Source organism: Pleurodeles waltl, chromosome 3_1 (assembly GCF_031143425.1).
Source record: "Pleurodeles waltl isolate 20211129_DDA chromosome 3_1, aPleWal1.hap1.20221129, whole genome shotgun sequence".
Taxonomy (NCBI): Eukaryota; Metazoa; Chordata; class Amphibia; order Caudata; family Salamandridae; genus Pleurodeles; species Pleurodeles waltl.
Window position 1 is genome coordinate 1204146512 of NC_090440.1, and position 19321 is coordinate 1204165832.

The following is a 19321-nucleotide window of genomic DNA, read 5'->3' on the forward strand; positions in this document are numbered from 1 at the left end:
GTATATTATGGCGGTCATTCTGACCGCGGCGGTCGGCGGTCGCCGCCCGCCAAGCGGTTCCCACCGAAAGACCGCACCGCGGTCAAAAGGCCGCGGCGGCCATTCCGGCTTTCCCGCTGGGCCGGCGGCCGACCGCCAGAAGACCGCCGGCCGGCTCAGCGGGACAGCCCCTTCAACAATGAAGCCGGCTCGGAATGGAGCCGGCGGAGTTGAAGGGGTGCGACGGGTGCAGTGGCACCCGTTGCGATTTTCACTTTCTGCTAAGCAGACAGTGAAAATCTTAGTGGGGCCCTGTTAGGGGGCCCCTGCACTGCCCATGCCAGTGGCATGGGCAGTGCTTGGGCCCCCAGGGGCCCCATGGCACCCGTTCCCGCCATCCTGGTTCTGGCGGTGTCAGGCTGGCGGGAAGGGGGTCGGAATCCCCATGGCGGTGCTGCAAGCAGCGCTGCCATGGCGGGTTCCCTGGGCCAGCGGGAAACCGGCGGGAAACCGCCGGCTCCCCTTTTCCGACTGCGGCTTTACCGCCGCGGTCAGAATCGCCCAGGACGCACCGCCAGTCTGTTGGCGGTGCTTCCGCCGCACTCCGCCATGGCGGTCATGGACCGCCTAGGTCAGAATGACCCCCTATATGCCTTAGCAAACAGGTACACACTGCGATCAAAACTATGCAAGATACACACCGTTGTCTAAATTCCTGGCTCCTGAACTATGTAAGAACCAAGAAAAATAAAAAATACGAAACCAGAAAAAACAACACCCAAAACAAAACCCCCTCCCTTCCTTGCTCTATAGCCACTTCTGCTTGTAAGTGTCATGAATGAAATGATGGGGCCATGTAGGGAGCTTCCAGAGCAGAGATCTATACAGCCGCATGTCATCCCTCTTTAGGGTTGAGAACTAGTGGTCCTCACGCCCTCCACCACTCCCAGTCTCATCTATTACTGCCTGGAGGTGTGTAATCATGGCCACCGAGGCCCTCAAGTCATCCTATAGTTTATCATCTGTTCTAACATAGCACATTCGTACCTCTTACACCACTGCCCATTCCAGGACATCTCGTTAGAACCGTGGAGGGCATTGAGTGGAGCCAAAGCATGTCAAGGCAACATTTTGCAAGGACAAGGCCTAATAGTAAAAAGCACTGAGTTAACTGCTTCTTAGGAGGGGATCACGCCCAACAATATCTAATGAGCTTCTAGCTCGATATCCCATCCCATTTCTCTAGTAAGGCTATTGAGAACTGTCTGCCAATAATAGGTTAAAGATTGGCAGGACCGGACCATATGTGAAAAGTCTGCTGATTGAAAATTATATCTTGGGCATGTGCCGGACGCTCCTCATAAATCGTGTGTACGGTTTTGTGGCAAGATCTGTTTGCTGAACAAAGTTATATTGAAGAAGTTTATAACGCGCATTAGAGCTAACCTTCTGTACTCCTTCGTGGATCTTCTTCCATTCTTAGGGCGCAAAGGGGCGCTCCAAATGTGTTTCCCATCAGATCTGTAGACGTAGAGCTGTCTGTGTATGATCATCAGTCAAGGTTCTGTATAAGTGAGTGATTAACCGACGACCCTATGCCATTTATTATTTAATGGCCAGTGTGGCAGATTTAACTGGTTCCTCTGGGAAGGACGGCAAGATCTTGCGTGCTGTGTGGGAGATTTAAAGATATTGAAGATATTGCACCTCCCCTAAGGTGAAGGTTTCCATCACTTGTCTAGTGATAAAACGTTGTTCGAGATAACGATCCCTCAGGACTTTACACCCACCACTCTTCCAACACTGCACTGACATTGAATCAGCAATGCAGAGGAAGGGCTGCATCACCCAGGTAGGCATATCCGGAGGAAATGGACCTCTGTGGAGTGCCCGTCAGACCACGAGCTCCCAGACCTGTGCCAGCAGTCGAATAACATAGGACATCCCCGGGGCACTTGAGTACCGGACACCATTAGGACAGGTAATTCTGTGTTTCCATGGGTACCTCGGAGCAATTGTTTATCCCAATTATCAGTCTCATCAAACCAATGGACGGCATGTTGCAATTGAGCTGCCATGTAATAAAGCTCCAACCATGGGGCCTCCGATCCCTCTCTATTCCATGGTTGTTTAAGAGTGGTGAGCTTAACTCGCCAACAATTGGGACCTCATAGGAGAAGAACAATCAGTTTATTTACGTTGCAAAAGTAAGAAGAAGGGATTGTATATAGCGTGTTTTGCAGTGTGTATGAACAAAGAGGTAATATTACAATTTTTACAAGAGCTATCGTCCTATAAGAGACAAAGGCAGTCCCCTCCAGAACCGGATTGAATTCTGCAATCCCTCTAGAATTCTGCCTATGCTTTGCTCGTGATATGTTTGGGTAGAATGAGTTAGGTAGGTCCCTGAATATCGGGCTGCCTACAGCATCCAAGGTATCCCCACCTGGGATAGTGTCTCCACAGGTACACCAACCAAGTGTCCCAAGGGGAACAAATTGAGACTTAGCAAAATTGACACAGAGCCCTGAAACCTCACCAAATGTCCGAAGGAGATTGAAGAGTATAGGTACTGAATAGGTAGGTTGACGCAGATACAGTAATGCATCATCAGAATATAATGATACCACGTGATTGGTCTTGCCCAGCTTTATCCCCCATTGGCCTATCACACGCTGCAGCAATTTTGCCAGGGGCACCATAGCAATGGTGAAAAGAAGTTGCGACTGGGACAGCCCTGTAGAGTGCCTCTCCTCAAATGTATGGGCTCTGAAACTAGTCCCCCAGATCGTACAATAGCAAATGGATCTTTATATAACAGCCAGACCCATGCTATGAAGCCAGTGCCTAGGCCCATTGCATTTATGTACCAAAGGTACATCCAGTTGAGAGGGTCAAAGACCTGCACTACATCCAACAGCGCCAATGCATAGTTATCAGTTTGAAGTAAAGGGGCATGATAAACATGGGTTGTGGTGCATGTTATATAGAGTGCTGCATTTTCGGAGGAACCCCGATTGTATCAGGATAGTCATATGGCGAAGCAGTCTGGCTCCTAATATCCCACTAAGTATCTTGACATCTAGATTTAACAGTGTTATCGGGTGATAAGCTGCAACCACCTCAGGGTCGCGGCCTGTTTAGGAGTCATCACTACTAGTACTTCTCTCATAGAACTTGGATGGGAAACCTTCTTAAGTGCCTCATTATATAACTTTGAAAATCAATCGGCAAGAATGTCAGCCTATTTCTAATAGAAGTTGGCTGGGATTTAAGGTGTCTGATAGCCAGGACAATCTTGTCTTTGGAAAGGTGAGCAACTAGGGAATCTGGTATAGTGGGTGTAAGGCAAGATAACTGGATCCCTTCCAGGAGTTCCTCTAGAGCGGAAGTGTCCGGTATGTATACACATTCTGCAAGTGGTGGCGAAATACCTCATTAATGGCTTGTTGGGTATAAACCCAAGTACCTGTTAGGGTACGTAGCACAAGGATAATAGTATTGGGGGCTCCAGTCATATTAGACGGGCCAAAAGGGCCCCAGTCTTATCCCCCTCCCTGTGCAGTCGTTGTTTGTGCACCTTACAGTCGTGTTTCTCTAGTCTGCACCAATTATCCAGGAGTTTGATGCATACCTTGTACCAGTCGGTCAACCTTTTGGGATCAGTGTGGATTGTTTCCTCCAGTTTCCCCAAGTCTTTTTCTCGGCCCACTATGTCTCGGTCTAGTTATTGTCTGACCCCATAAGACATCATAATGCACACTCCTCTCACCACCACCTTCATTGCTTCCCAGTCGATTGCCCTGGAGTTGGCCAACCCCAATTAACTTCAACGTAATTTATCAAAGTATCATGAACTGTTTGGGCGTACGGCGGATCGTCGAGGGCCTCCACTCTGAGGTGCCACAATGGTATATGAAGGCAGCCAGAGCTGCCTCCCAGGGTCAATAGCATTGGGGAGTGGTCAGAAAGATACTCAGTCAAGTATGCGAAAGTCTGTAACCCATGGAGCCAGCTTGTGGGAGAGAGAGCAGTAATTCAGTCGACTAAAGGTATCAATCACCGGTGTATAGCATGAGTATGTTCATTGTAGAAGATGTCTCTCTCACCATATATTGTGAAGACCCAGGCCCCCCAGAGTAGTTTGGAGTGCTCTGGTCAGCCTGGGTTTACTGTATAGATAAGGGGGGCTCCGATCCCGCCCTCCGTCCAGGACACAGTTGCAGTCCCCTGCCAGTAATGACCGGATTGTCCAGGCAGTAGTGCTAGGTAAAAGTGTGCAGAGATGCCCACGTTGCTGCCTAACAAATATCCAGGACTGGAACGCCCTGTGCTAGCGCTGTGGTAGCAGCAGTAGCTCTGGTGGAGTGAGCTTGCAAACCTTCAGGGGGTTGCTTTTTAGCCAGAGCGAAGCACATTTTGATGCATAAGAGTACCCATCTTGAAATGGTCCTCTTCTACACTGCCCTCTCCTTCTTTGCACCCACATATCCCACAAAGAGTTGATCGTCCATCCGGAAGTCTTTTGTACGATATTGATAAAACGCCAACGCTCTTTTTGGGTCCGGACAGTGGAGTCTCTCCTCTTCATGAGAGGGATGTGGGGGTGCATAAAAGGTAGGCAATGTGATGGTCTGTCCGACATGGAAGGGTGTCACTACCTTAGGTAGAAAAGAAGGCGTTGTGCGAAGCACCACTTTGTTAGGGTGTATGGCAAGAAAAGGTGGCTTAGATGACAGAGCCTGGAGTTCACTAACTCTGGGGGCAGAAGTAATGGCAACTAGAAAGACAGTCTTTATAGTTAAGAGCCTTCGAGAACAGTTGAGAAGCAGTTCAAACGGGGTACAAATAAGGTAAGTTAAGACCAGGTTGAGATCCCATTGGGGCATGATGAATAGGATGGAGAAAAAGATGTGTGAGGCCTTTAAGAAACCTCCCAACTACAGGAGATTTTAATAAAGAAGGTAACCTTAATAAAGAAGAGATAGCAGAGAGATATCCCTTAAGAGTGCCCAAGGTGGAACCCTGCCGGGCAAGGGAAAAAATAAAGAGAAGAACTTGAGAGAGAGGAGCAGATAGAGGATTGACAGAATTGTCGATGCACCATGCCACAAATTTCTTCCAACGACAGGCGTATACAGTTTTGGTTGAGGGATGCCTGGCTGCCATGATAACATCAGACTTTGGGTGGCAAGTCGAAAGACGTCAAGTCTCGCCACTCAGTCTCCACACAGAAGTCTCAGAGTTGACAGGTTTGGGTGGAGGACCTTCCCCTGCTGCTGCGACAGAAGCTCCTCCCGAAGAGGCAGTCTGATCGGAGGAGCTATGGCCATGTTCAAGAGCTCGGGATACCAGACTCTCCATGCCCAGTCCGGAGCCACCAGTATTACTTGAGCCCGGTCTTGCCTGATCTACTTCAGAACTCTGGGCAGAGGTGGTATTGGCGGGAAGGCGTACAGGAGGCCTGAGTTCCACTTGCGACGAAAAGCGTCGCTGAGTGAGTGCCGCTTTGGAAACTCCAACGTGCAAAACAGCTGACATTGCGTGTTCTCTACGGAGACAAACAAGTCTAACCAAGGTTCTCCCTACTGCAGGAAGAGACCTTGTGCCACCTCCAGATGGAGATGCCATTCGTGGTCGGCCATGCATTGTCAGCTGAGTTTGTCTGCTCTGGCATTCAAGGAGCCTGCCAGGTGTTGAACCGCCCTGATGTTCCAGCTAAGTCCAGAGACAAAGGGCCTCTTGACAAAGAGTCCACGACCCCACTCTGCTTTGTTTGTTGCAATACCACATGGCGGTGGTGTTGTCTGTGAACACCTGCACTGCTTTCCCCTTGAGGGAGGGAAGAAATGCTTTTGATGCTAGTCGAATCTCTCAGAGCTCCAGATGATTGATATGGAGACCGGTTTCCGCCAGAGACCAGATACCTCTGATGTCTGCCTCTCCCATGTGGCCACCCCATCCCAGAAGTGACACATCTGTCACGATCGTAAGATCTGGTTGGGGAAAGGAGAGGGATCTGCCCTTGACCCAATCCTGATTCGTTAACCACCACTGGCATTTTGACTCAGCAGGGAGCATCTGAGAAGTAGTCAGGTGTGACTTCAGCACGTTGATAGTGATCCCTAGCGAATGCAAAAGGTTTGCCATAGTCTGGAGGTGAGAGGCGACTGTCTGGGGCGAGTTCGCCTTCAACAGCCAATCGTCAAGGTAGGCAAAGACTGGGACCCCTAACCTGCGCAGATGAGCTGCCACCACTACCATCACTTTCGTGAACACCTGAGGGACACTGGTAAGGCCAAAGGGGTGCACGATAAACTGAAAGTGCTTGTGACGTACCACAAATCGTAGGTAACGCCAGTGAGCCGGCAAGACGGGAATGTGGAAGTATGCGTCTTGCAAGTCCAACGCTACCATCCAGTCTCCGGGATCCAGGGCAGATAGGAAATGAGCCAATGTCAACATTCTGAACTTCTCCTTTTTCAGGAAGAGATTGAGGGACCGAAGATCTAATATAGATCAAAGACCTTTGTCCTTTTTCGGAACCAGAAAGTACCGGAAATAGCAACCACAACCTACTTCTGGCAACAGAACCCTCTCTATAGCCCCTTTGGTCAAGAGGGCTTGGACTTCCTCGCGGAGAAGCGCCATATGATCCTCCGATATCTGGCTGTATGAAGGTGGCATGGCTGAAGGAGATGTCTCGAAGGGGAGGGAGAAGCCCCTTCGGACAATCTGGAGGACCCACCTGTCCAAGGTAATGGCTTGCCATTGGGGCAGGTGATGGCGTATCCTGCCACCTACTGGCTGCTGATGTACCTGTGGACTAGGAAGGTTTGGAGGCTGAGGAGGGGGCAGGGGTGGACTGGGCGATCCGCTAGCTACCTGATCCCCAGGAACGTGGGATCCCGTGTCCACAGCCGCACAAGGGCTGTACAGAATGCACGGGTCTGTGGCCAGGTGGAAAAGAATGCGGTTGGGTGCCCCTTCCGTAGCCACAAAAGGGGCGAAAGGTGGACTGCTGGGGGTTAGGTGCGGGCGCGAGGCACAAGGGACTGGGCCGTGGCTTGCGAATCCTTAAAGCCCTCGAGCGCCGAGTCCGCCTTGTCTCCGATGAGACGTGTGCCATCAAATGGCATGTCCATAAAGAAATGCTGGACATCCCCCGAAAAGCCAGACGTTCTCAGCCAGGCGTGGCTCCTCAATGCCACCGTCCACGCAACTGATCTGCCCAAGATCTCAGCCGCCCTTCTCACCACTATAGAGTAAGAAGCACCCTCCTCCGTAGCCACGCTAGGAGGAGAGAGCATACCAGTGTAAGGGGAGGTGTCTAGTCCACTGACATCACCCAAATCCTGCACCCAGTCCATTTGTGGGTCAAGCTGGTATTCTAAAGGATCCAGCGACCCCTCCATACTCTCCCCGTATCCATATCTATGAGAATAAGGGTCTGGATCAACCCAGGGCCCAGGAGAGCCCATAGAGAACGGAATCAGCATAGATTAATGTAGTTCCGTCTCCGGCTTGTCGGGTATCAGTATGGGACCGACGTCAATTGTGGGCCCAACCGACGTCGGGAGCGTCGACGTCTGACCTGACGCTGGGGAAGGTCGCCATGGCACGACCGGCGTCTGGACTGATCCAAAGCTGAGGCTGAAGCCGACGGCTTTGAAACCAAAGGGACCCCAACCGACTCACCTGTGCCCGAAGGCTCCAAAGGTGGGTCGGACCACCCAAAAATGAGGCGCATGGCCTCGTAAAACTCTTTGAGTTGGGCAGGGGTGGCTCCGGCTCCCGGGAAGTCGGGGAATCGCAGAGCCGACCCAAAAGAAAGCTCTGTTGATGGAGGCCTAGAGCGTCAACGCTCTTCCCGCATTGTATCATCTGATCGACGGGGTGAAGCTGAAGAACGCGTGTCTTTCTTATACTTCTTCTTTTTGTGACCCGAATGTCACAATGACTTGGAGGACAAAGAGTGGTGGTGACTCCACGGCCGATCTCAAGACCTTCCTCTCGAACGGGACTGTGAGCGCCACGGAGTCAAGTGTCGGGCCGCCATGAGCTTTAGGGACCGCTCCCTCAAATCCTCCGGGTTCATGGCCCGACACTCGCAGCACAACTTCTGGTCCTGATCACACTCCAAACACCATAAGCACACGAGATGCAGATCCGTCACCGACATAGATCCGTAACAGGAGTTGCAGGGCTTGAATCCGGTCATGCGGGACATCCTTCGATGCATCCACGAACCCGTCAAAAATACGTCAAAAAATGTTGACGTAGTCAAAAAATGACTGATGTGCAGGAGCCCTTTAAATTTAACTTTGCGCACCCGCCGCGCGGGACGCGCGTGCTGGTTGGAGGAGGCGGCGGCTGTCACCAGGGCAGGAGCCCTTTAAATTTAACTTCACGCTCCCGCCCTGTGGGACGCGCGCGGGCAGCGCCTGGCGAAGCCTGGGCCAAGGGCGGGCACGTCCTGCACCCGTCAGCGCCTGGCAGAGGCTGGGCTTGACCACCCCCCTCAGATCTTCCCTGCAATTATTGGTTTGGGCATTTAAGCCTTAAACAGGTACTTTTTACTCTTTTTTGTTTTTTTGTAGCAGGGTTTCAACTTTGTTTCTTTGATGACTCTGTAAAACCGCCCTTCAGCACTGCGGGAGGTCATTTTTACGGCTCATTTCTGCTACAGGCATATAGGGGGTCATTACGACCCTGGCGGCCAGCGGTAAGGTGGCGGTAACACCGCCAACAGGCTGGCGGTGTTCCGCCAGCAATTATGACCGTGGCGCAATAGCCACGGCCATACCGCCGGCCCCTCCAACATACCGCCAGGCTTCCGCCTGGCGGTCATTATCCCCAGGGCAGAGGTGCAAGCACCGCTGCCCTGGGGATTATGAGTCCCCGACCGCAAGCCTGTCCGTGGCGGTAAACACCGCCATGGAAAAGCTGGCGGTAAGGGGACTTGGGGTGCCCCTGGGGGCCCCTGCACTGCCCATGCACTTGGCATGGGCAGTGCAGGGGCCCCCAGGCATAGCCCATCGTGCATTTCACTGCCCGAATTTCGGGCAGTGAAATGCGCGACGGGTGCTACTGCACCCGCTGCACATCAGCATTGCCACCGGCTCTATTACGAGCCGGCAGCAATGTTGAGGTGACATTTCCGCTGGGCCAGCGGACGGTAACACTGTTACCGTCCGCTGGCCCAGCGGAAATGTCATAATAGGGAGCCAGGAATACCGCCGGCAATGGCGGTATTCTGTCTCCCGCAGCCTCAGCGGTCTTCTTGTAAGACCGCCGAGGTTGTAATGACGCCCATAGTGTTTATTTTACTTAGTCTTATTACTTTTACCAGTAAGGAACACTGTATTTTTAACACAATTTCTTCTTTTAGTAGGATTAAATAACTAGCGAGAATGGGTAAAATTAAGCAATCCAGCATAAAAGATACTACCTCCCAGAAAGATCACTCAACAATATTAAAATTCATTTCAGGGGCTATGGGGGTAATTGACAAACAAATTACTAATGTTGAGGAAAGGATTTTAACTCAATCTTCGGACCCTCCCCTTTTCCCCCCACCAGCAAAATTGACTAATTTCCCGGTAACTGGACCCCAAATTAGAGGTAAGAAATGATGCATCCAAGATAAAACCAATTTTATTTCAGATGACGGTGACCAACCACCCTCTCCCAAATGTTTAAGGAACCCAAATTAGTTAGTAAGGACAAAGCCTCCAGTCAAGAGCCACTTGATAAGATTAGACGTGGTAATCCTGGATCCTCACTCACTGAACCTACTCAATACGTACATATCGTCTGCGAGAATACAAAACTTGGTCAGAGGAATGTACAACCCACAGTGAATACGAAAATTAATCCCTTAGAGACTATTAACTCCTTGGAACATCTAGTCAGGCCCTTCTTTGACCAAATGATTGAACGCTTAACACGATTGGAGGAAAACGTGGAGACAATGTTTAATTTAATGAAGGCTCAGTTTGCAAGTGTAACAGCCGTCACCACCCAACATTGCGACGATTCAGATCCAAACAGCAATCCCTTACCAGTGCATAAACAGCCACCACATACGCATCAGCCCATCCAAAGACATGTAGACCCATGCCCTCCACTAGTTAGTATCAGTAGTCCCCCATATCAAAAAGCACGGTTAAACAGAGGGGAAACATCGACCAGCCTGAAATTCTCCTGGGATTCTTTTTCAATATCACGAGATATATTAGATCTGCCACCAGTGGCAATTCCCTATGTGATAGTCCTGGCAAATGTCCCTACCCTTTCCGGGGACTATAGGGAATCATGGACAGCGTTGAGGAATAAATCCTTGAACTGGATTGGAACCTGTATGAAACCTGGCATGACAGAAGTTCTCTTCGAGGATATTAAAATGGTTAGGAGGGTAAAATGGGTGGGTAAGAACCAAAAGTCATTTAGGGGTGACTGTGTGGTACTCTCTTTTAAATCTCCAAAACTGGTCGAAGACATTCTGAGCCCCCTAAACCCGCTGCAGATTACAGACTATGGCACCATATTGTTGCCTCTGGGTTTCTTTTACACGCACAACCTCGACCATGCTTATCCCGGTCCTAATTCTGAGAAACAAACAACTAGGCTGGAGAGATATTACTCGATCTCAACCAAGAATAGATTTCATGCTCTTTCTTTGGAAGGCGTCGATTGACTACCATTTGATCAGGAAGTGGGTGGGTCTATGACTACTACGCTAATCCCAGTTTCTGATCCACTAAAGGGTGGGGATGGTTTGGTGGAGAGTAATGGAGATGAACGGACGGAGATGGAAGTCCCACCGAGTCAACTTGCCAATAATGAAGTGCCAATAAGCGGACTTTCCATCCAATTAAAAGACATAGGTGGTCATTACAACCCTGGCAGACGGTGTTAAAGTGGCGGTAAGACCGCCATCAGGCCGGCAGTAAAAACTTTGCTATTGCGACCGTGGCGGAAACCGCCAACAAAGACAGCCACTTTAACACTCAGACCGCCACGGCCAGACGGGAGCCAATGTACCGCCCACACTATTATGACAGGCCAATCCGCCACCTTTTCCGGGGCGGATACAACGCGGATAAAAACACGGCAGAAACAGGCATTTCGAATGAAAAACGCTCACCTCTACAAACTCCACGAGGAAGGAGGACAGCATGGAGCCGGAACTTCAAATTCTTCCAGCGCTAGTCTTCCTGCTCTTCTACGAGGATCACCAACGCCGGCGGCGAAGAGCACGGTGAGTACTGCAACTACGACGTAGGGGAAGCGGGAGGCAAAAAACAGGGACACACACACTCAACACCCCAACCCCCACCCGACCCTCACCCACTACAACACACACACCAATGCTTATCTATACATTACAGAAACCCCCCCCCCCCCCCCCCGGAAGAATGCAAAGACAAAAGGAAATTAGTGTAACTATTGTAATATATAAAAAATCAGTAAGCAAAAATATACACATATATATATATATACACTATAAACAAAATATATACAACGATGATTAGTGCAGGTTTTGCATCATTCATAGTCTGTGGACCACTGGGCCCAAAATGCATGGGCGAGGCCGACACAAGATACCCGAACATGACGGAGAGAACAATGCTGGGGCATCAGATAGAAATACAACAGGCACCTCAGGGGGAAGGGAAGGGGGGGGCACCTCAGCCGGATGAGTGCACGACACCAGATCCACGAGGGGGCTCCATGCCCATTGATCAATCCTGGGGAGTGCAAAGCCACAGTCTCTCAAGTCCACCAGTGGTTGGTTTGCCCACTGTACCATCCTGGGGAGTGCAAAGCCACAGTCTCTCAAGTCTCTACAGTGGTTGGTTTGCCCACTGTACCATCCTGGGGAGTGCAAAGCCACAGTCTCTCAAGTCTCTACAGTGGTTGGTTTGCCCACTGTACCATCCTGGGGAGTGCAAAGCCACAGTCTCTCAAGTCTCTCCAGTGGTTGGTTTGCCCACTGTACCATCCTGGGGAGTGCAAAGCCACAGTCTCTCAAGTCTCACCAGTGGTTGGTTTGCCCACTGTACCATCCTGGGGAGTGCAAAGCCACAGTCTCTCAAGTATCTCCAGTGGTTGGTTTGCCCACTGTACCATCCTGGGGAGTGCAAAGCCACAGTCTCTCAAGTCTCACCAGTGGTTGGTTTGCCCACTGTACCATCCTGGGGAGTGCAAAGCCACAGTCTCTCAAGTCTCTACAGTGGGTGGGTTGCCCACTGTACCATCCTGGGGAGTGCAAAACCACAGTCTCTCAAGTCGATGCATGTCTCCACTGGTTCTGGAGGGGGACTGGTGCCCAGAGTGCAGCACTCACCCCGTGACGCTCCCAGTTGCGTCACTGCCCCTGCCGCAAATGGGCTAGCGGTGTTTTCCATGGCGGTCTTTGCCCTGTTCAGCGGTGCCTTGGCCTGTTCAGTGGTGCTTGCCATGGCGGTCCTTGCCCTGTTCAGCGATGCTTGCCATGTTCAGCAGTGCTTGCCCTGTTTAGCGGTGCTTGCCATGGCGGTCTTTGCCCTGTTCAGCGGTCCTAGCCCTGTTCAGCGGGCCTTGCCCTGTTCAGCAGTGCTTGACCTGTTCAGCAGTGCTTGAGTTGGCAGTTTCTGACCTGTTCAGCGGTGCTTGCCCTGTTCAGCGGTGCTTGCCATGGCGGTCTTTGCCCTGTTCAGCGGTCCTAGCCCTGTTCAGCGGGCCTTGCCCTGTTTAGCGGTGCTTGCCATGGTGGTCTTTGCCCTGTTCAGCGGTCCTTGCCCTGTTCAGCGGTCCTTTGCCCTGTTCAGCGGTGCTTGCCATGGCGGTCCGTCATTGCCCAGCTGCCCTGTGGCTGGCGGTCCTTCATGGTTCAGCTGGGCTGTGGCTTGCAGGGCCCTCCTGGGCAGTGACGATGGGGCTGGCGGGCTGTGGCTTGCGGGGCCCTCCTGGGCAGTGACGATGGGGCCGGCAGTGGCCTCTTCCTGGGCAGTGATGATGGGGCTGGCGGCGGCCTCTTCCTGGGCAGTGACGATGGGGCTGGAGGTGGCCTCTTCCTGGGCACTGACGATGGGGCTGGCGGTGGCCTCTTCCTGGGCAGTGACGATGGGGCTGGCGGTGGCCTCTTCCTGGGCAGTGACGATGGGGCTGGCGGTGGCCTCCTCCTGGGCAGTGACAATGGGGCTGGCGGTGGCCTCTTCCTGGGCAGTAACAATGGGGCTGGCGGTGGCCTCCTCCTGGGCAATGACGATGGGGCTGGCGGTGGCCGCCTGGCCGGCGGGGATGATGGCGGTCTTCTCCGCCGTGCTGCTCTTCCCAGACTTTGCAGGTTTCCTCTGCCCCTTCCCCACCTTGTTAGGAGTCACAGCTGAGTCCACACTCCCCCCGGCACCCCTGTGAGAGGCTTGGCTGGCTGGAGTCTTCCCCCTCTCCCGCCGGGCACTGTCCAACTTCTGGTGCTTCACAGGGTGGGGACTGCCTGTGCTGTGGTTCCGTGCCAGACTGGCTGCCCTGGTGGCCGGTGCACTCCACATACCTGTAACAACAGGCACCACTGGTCCCAGAGATTTTTTGGCTGAGGTGCTAGTACGGGACCTATGAGTTGGAGGGGGGGGGGAATAGGTTAAGGGTGGACAGGAAAAGTTTTTGGGACACACTGGGATGGGTAGCTGGAGGGGGTTTGGGAGTGGAGGAAGAGGTTGTGGTTGTAGGAGGTCTAAAGGTGCATGTGCTGGAGGCTGTCGTGAGGTGGATGGCTGTTGGGTGGGTGTGTGCCTGCGTTTGTGTATCTTCGGAGGGGGCGTCACAGACACACTGGGAGAGGACACAGGGGACGTGTAAATGGTAGTGGGGGTGGTGAGTGCACATGAGCAGGGTGTGGTGGTGGGTGTGCTTGTGCGGGACATAGTGGCTGTAGTGGTAGTGCATGCAGGTGTGTGTGTAGACAAGACAGGAAGGGAGGAGGGAGATGACGAGGAGGGGGACACAGTGGAGGCAGTGGATGTTGGTGTGTCTGTATATGTGTGATGCTTGCGTGAGTGCCTGTGGGATGTGTTGTGCTTATGTTTGCCTGAGCTTCCCTTGTGTGGTGAGGTGTGTGCAGGCTGGTCTGATGGTGTGCTTGGGATAGGCAGAGGTACAGGGGATTGGGTCTGGTTGGAGGAAGTTGGAGGGGGGAGGCTAGACACAGGGACAATGGCTGCCATCAGTGCTGAGGCCAGAGTTTGAAGGGTTTGATGAAGGGCAGCCTGACCAGAATGAATGCCCTCCAGGAATGCATTTGTGTGTTGCAACTCCCTTTCTACACCCTGGATGGCATTCAAAATGGTAGACTGCCCAACAGTGAGTGATCTGAGGAGGTCAATGGCCTCCTCACTGAGGGCAGCAGAGGTGACAGGGGCAGGGGCTGAGGTGCCTGGGGCGAAGGTGATGCCCACCCTCCTGGGTGAGCGGGCACGGGGCACACGCTGAGGGGCTGCTGGGAGGGCGGTGCTGGTAGGGGGGGTGGTGGCTGTACCTGTAGTAGTGGGGTGCACAGATGATGGAGCCACCACAAGGGAGCTCCCATGGGAGGACAAGTCTGTGTCGCTGGTTGCAGATCCTGTGACCGCCGTGGTGCTCCCCTCGCCCTCTGTCCCACTGGTGTATTCTGAGTCCGTAGTGTGGGCCTCTGTGCCCATGTGGGATGCTGCTCCCTCGTGCTCCGGTGCCACTGTACCTTCGCCTGATGATGCTAATGCACACAAGAACAGGGAGACCGCAAAAAAAGGGGGGGGGAAACAGTACAAAGACAGGTTGAGTGCATGGCTTACCGCTACCGTTGTCGGAAATTACAGACACAGCAGCCCCCTGCACTACGTCGCGCTGTTGGCCTCTACAGTGCAATTCCTGGGAAATGGCCTACAAGGCTATGGACGACATCTGCATACATAGATGAACCTGGGGCATGAATAGCAGTACTTGGCACTCTACAGAGGTGGGGTGGGGGGCTAAAGGGCCATGCCTTATGAATGGGCCTAGCCTACGGAACTCACCCTGGCCTAGGGGAACCCACAGCCCTCCTCCCCCACCCAGATACCTTCACTGCGCGCAAAGTCAGCTGAATGATAGTGTACTCACCCCCTTGTGTCTGCTGTGTTGCCCTCAAGCGCCCATCCAACTCAGGGTAGGCCACCGCCAGGGTCCGGAACATCAGGGGTGTCATGGTACGACGGGCACCCCTCCCACGTTGGGAGGCCATCGCCAGCTGAGCCTCCGCTATCTTCTTGCTCCAGCGGCGAATGTCCTCCCATCTCTTCCAGCAGTGGGTGCTCCGTCTGTGGTGGACCCCCAGGGTCCGGACGTCCTTGGCGATGGCACGCCAAATATCCTTCTTCTGGTGGGCGCTAACCTACATGAAATGTACAGGGGAAGAAGAGAAGTCATTACCAACTGCACCGTCAAAGTGAGTGGCCCCCATCCCTACCCTTCCCATGTGGCACATGCATTCACCGTCTTTCATGCACTCAGAACTCTGCCCCCTTCCTTCTTCAACCAGCCCTCTCCACACAGGCATAGCCCATACAACATGCTCCCTGTGTACTTACCTGTTGGTCTGGAGGACCGTAGAGTAGCGTGTACTGGGGGAGGACCCCCTCAACGAGCTTCTCCAACTCCTCTGCAGTAAAGGCAGGGGCCCTTTCCCCAGACGCACGAGCCATTGTCTCTTCCAGACCGAGGTCACAGCAGCACTTGCAGTGTAGGTCCTCTCCTGTCGAAGATCAGGTATTGAGTGATTAAACAGTTAGAAAATGGCGGTCACGTCCGCGGCGGTGCGTACCATCGCCGCCAGCGTACATCGTCATTGGCTCCTGGGACCCATAGGGTCCAATGTTAACCAATGCAGCATTGCGCCGCGGTCTTCGCCTGCCTACCGCGACGGTGTACAGCGCCAGCGCAGTTACCTCACATCCCATTGTCCCGCTTTAGAGGTCAGGCAGCCGCCATTTCAGGGGCCCACATGACCTAATTACCAACTGCGTCACACATACCTAGGCCTACTCTCAACACACATACAGGCCACATTTTGTGTATGATTGCTGTTCTGTGAAGACTGTGGGTACATACCTCTGAGTTGTTTGACTCTGTGGTCGCTGTTGTCCTTCATAGGCACCGTCCGCTGGGACATGTGAGGAGATGGCGGAATCCTCTGGTGTACCGACCGCTGGTGGACCTGTCGACAATGGAGGAAAGACATTTGATCATCAACTACAGGTTTGACCGTGTCACAATCCAGGAACTGTGTAGCCAGTTGGAGCCAGACCTGATGTCAGCAATCCGCCATCCCACAGGAATCCCCCCTCAAGTGCAGGTGCTATCAGTGCTCCATTTCCTTGCAAGCGGGTCTTTTCAAACAACAGTGGCCATAGCATCAGGGATGTCCCAGCCTATGTTTTCCAACGTGTTGTCCAGAGTGTTGTCTGCCCTTCTGAAACACATGCGGAGCTACATCGTTTTCCCTCAGGTGGAGGATTTGCCTACAGTGAAAGGTGACTTTTATGCCCTTGGACATATCCCCAACATCATAGGTGCCATTGATGGGACCCATGTGGCCTTGGTCCCCCCACACAGGAGTGAACAGGTGTACAGAAACCAGAAGAGTTATCCTTCCATGAATGTACAGATGGTATGTTTGGCAGACAGTACATCTCCCATGTGAATGCCATGTTCCCTGGCTCAGTGCATGACGCCTACATCCTGCGGAATAGCTGCATCCCTTATGTGATGGGTCTACTACAGAGGCACTGGGTGTGGCTATTAGGGGACTCTGGTTACCCCACCCTGTCATGGCTACTGACCCCAGTGAGGAATCCCATGACCAGGGCAGAGGAACGCTACAATGAGGCCCATGGGCGGACTAGGAGGGTGATCGAACGCACCTTCGGCCTCCTGAAGGCCAGGTTCAGGTGCCTCCATATGACAGGTGGATCCCTATTCTACTCACCAAAGAAGGTGTGTCAGATCATCGTGGCCTGCTGTATGCTTCATAATTTGGCTTTGCGACGACAGGTGCCTTTTCTGAAGGAGGATGGTCCAGATGGCGGTGTGGCAGCTGTGGAGCCTGTGGACAGTGATGAGGAGGAAGCAGAGGAAGAAGACATTGACAACAGGGAATCAGTCATCCAGCAATATTTCCAGTAAAACACAGGTGAGAATACATTCCTGCCTACTACATGTACTTTTACACTTCTACCTCTATCCTGTCTGTCGATTTCACCCAGTGTATGGTCACTGAGTTGTCACTTTTCCTTACGGTTTCACAGGTGTGGGTCCCAACGTGTGTCATCTGCTTGGAATCCTCATGGACTAGAGCTGTGTGACATAGGTATGTTGACATTACTAATTCCTGGAAATTTTGTCACTGTAATTGCAAATACACTGTTTCAAAATCACAGACAGACTCCAGATCTTGGTGCTTTAGGTGTGTTTATTTAAATGCAAAATATTGGAGGGGAAGTTAAATGGTGAGGGGTGATGGCGGAGGAGTGTCCATGGCAGAGTCTAGTCTATTTGTCTCATAGGTGCATTGCCCATATGGGCATAGGAAGTGGAGCTGGGGCAGTTCCAATATGGACAGGGTGACAAAGTGGGACAGTGGGTTGACAATCAGGGTGGTCTCATTTCTTGGCGGGGGTCTTGGCATCGTACTCTGTTTTGTTCCTGGATCTCAGGAACCGCTTGCGGGGTGGTTCTCCATCTGCAGGGGGTGGGGTGCTGGTGTGGTGGTCCTGTGGCGGTGCCTCCTGTCCACTAGCGCCGGCGGAGGTGGTGGGCAGTTCTTCGTACATGCTAGTGTCAGGGGCCCCTTGGAAAGCCACAGTGTCCCTCCTGGTGTTTAGTATTTCCTTCAGCACCCCTATGATGGGGCCCAGGGCGGAGCTGATGGTTCTGAGCTCCTCCCTGAACCCCAGATACTGTTCTTCCTGCATGCGCTGGGTCTCCTGAAACTTGGCCAGGACCGTTGCCATTGTTTCCTGGGAGTGGTGGTATGCTCCCATGATGGAGGAGAGGGCCTCGTGGAGAGTGGGTTCCCTTGGCGTGTCCGCCCCCTGTCGCACAGCAGCCCTCCCAGTTCCCCTGTGTTCCTGGGCCTCCGTCCCCTGGACCGTGTGCCCACTGCCACTGCCCCCAGGTCCCTTTTGTTGTTGGGGTGGTGGGTTATCCTGGGTTCCCTGTAGTGGTGGACACACTGCTGATTGACGTGTCCTGGGTACGGAGGTATGGGCCTGCTGGGTGGGTGCTGTGCTGGTGTTACCAGAGGGTGGAAGGTCTGTGGTGGCCTGTGCCTGTGCGAGGGGAACCGACTGTCCCGAGGCCCACGATGGTCCGGGCTGGTCATCTGGATCCAGTTGGACAGAGCTGCTGTCATCACTGTGGGCCTCTTCTGTGGGTGGGGTGGAGATGTCTGGACCCTCCTGTCTGGTGACGTTGGGTAGTGGTCCTGCAGGTTGTTTAAGCTTAATTATTGCATCTGTGTCTGTCATGGTGGGCAATGGGTGGGTGACCGGTGTAGCCCAGTGCTTGCATTCTTATGTGGGGACTTCTGTGATGATGGTTTAGGGGGTTGTATGGGTATGTGCAGTGGGCATGCTTTAGTGATGGGTGTCCATGCGTTGGGGTTGCATGCAGGGCTTGGTGTTGGGATGGGTGGTTTGTGATAGTGGGGTATATGTGAGTTGGTGGAGTGCTGAGGGTGAGGGTACGGGTAGGAGTGTGTGATGGCATGCAGGAAGGGTGGGGGATATATTAGTAAAGCTTTGACTTACCAGAGTCCATTCCTCCACCGACTCCTGCGAGGCCCTCAGGATGCAGCATCGCCAAGACCTGCTCCTCCCATGTTGTTAGTTGTGGGGGAGGAGGTGGGGGTCCGCCGCCAGTCCGCTGAACCGCCAGGTGGTGTCTTGAGACCACGGAACGCACCTTCCCCGGTAGGTCGTTCCACCTCTTCCTGATGTCGTCCCGATTTCTTGGGTGTTGTCCCACTGCGTTTACCCTGTCGCCTATTCTTCTCCATAGCTCCATCTTCAATGCAATTGAGTTGTGCTGCACCTGTGCTCCAAATAGCTGTGGCTCTACCCGGACGATTTCCTCCACCATGACCCTGAGCTCCTCCTCCGAGAACCTGGGGTGTCTTTGCCGTGCAATGGGGTGGTGTAGGTGATGTGTGGGGTGGTGTGTGTGGTGATCCGTGTGGTGATATGTAGTGGTGTGTGGTGTTTTGTGTGTGGAAGTTGTGTGGGTGATGGTGTTGAGGGCCTGTGGCTGCTAGTTTGTGGATAGTAGTGTCTCTCTCTGGCCT